The following is a 1,114-nucleotide window of genomic DNA, read 5'->3' on the forward strand; positions in this document are numbered from 1 at the left end:
TATCCATTGTCCAGAACTCACTTATTTCCTGACTGGTAATCAAGTGTGTTTGACAAAGGGAAGGAATTTATAATCATGTGTTTAGACTTTCAAAAAAGTCTTGGAAAAGGTTCTGTTCCATGCCAGGGTTGTTTTAAAAGTACAATTGAGGCGCCATGGGCTAGGAAATGCTTTCACCATTCCTTGAAACTGTGAATGTTTCCTGCCAGTAGCGCAGCTCCATGGAAGTTGGTTGAATTGAACTGAGTTGAGTTTGGCTAGTTGCCAAAGGACGGGCACAGATGGTAAGCACTGTTGGAGTCCAGGAGGCTGGCAAAGCTACAATGGGCTCCAAGGGAGGGGAGGAAAGAAGGCTTCATGAAGCACCAACTACAGACCAAGAAAGATTCATTCATTCATTCATTCATTTCTTCAATGAATACTTGTTGCATGTTACACTGTACAAGGCACTGTGCTGGATCCTAGAGACAACTCAGCAAACAAGTCACACTGATGAGCTGGTTGTGGCTTTGATGGTTCACAGACACTTCTTTGTGAACTGGGCCAGAGCAGGGAGTGCCAGGATCTGGAATGGGATGAGAGGTGGGCATGAAGGATAGCCAGAATTCTGATTGGCAGAGAATTTTGAGTCTGGACCTAAGCATTAGAGTCCAAAGACTTGTTTAAAAAAGGAAGATTCCCCTTAATTCAAAAGAGGGAGGAGAATAAATGGGACAGTTCCTGGATCCCACTGGGACTTCTCAGTTGCTTCATGGGATTGTATGCAGTATTGGGGGTAAAGGGACTGTGGTTTGATAAAATCAATATTTATGGGTCAAATGAACCCCAGGGGCTTCATGTGCCTACTTTGGAGATTTCTTGGAGATGTGCTTGTGCTGAGGTCACTCTATATCCAGGCCACATACGGGAGCATGAAATATGGCCCCTGATCTCATTTATCAAATGCCTGTTGATGTTGTTCAGTCACTCAGTTGTGTTTGACTCTTTGAGACCCCATGGACTATAGCACGCCTTGCTTCCCTGTCCTTCACCATCTCCCAAAGTTTGCTCAAATTCATGTCCATTGAGTCAGTGATGCCATCCAACCATCTCATCCTCTGTCGCCCCCTTTTCC

This window comes from Moschus berezovskii, chromosome X, assembly GCF_049115385.1.
Source record: "Moschus berezovskii isolate FMDL1 chromosome X, NW_MosBer_1.0, whole genome shotgun sequence".
In the NCBI taxonomy this organism is placed as follows: Eukaryota; Metazoa; Chordata; class Mammalia; order Artiodactyla; family Moschidae; genus Moschus; species Moschus berezovskii.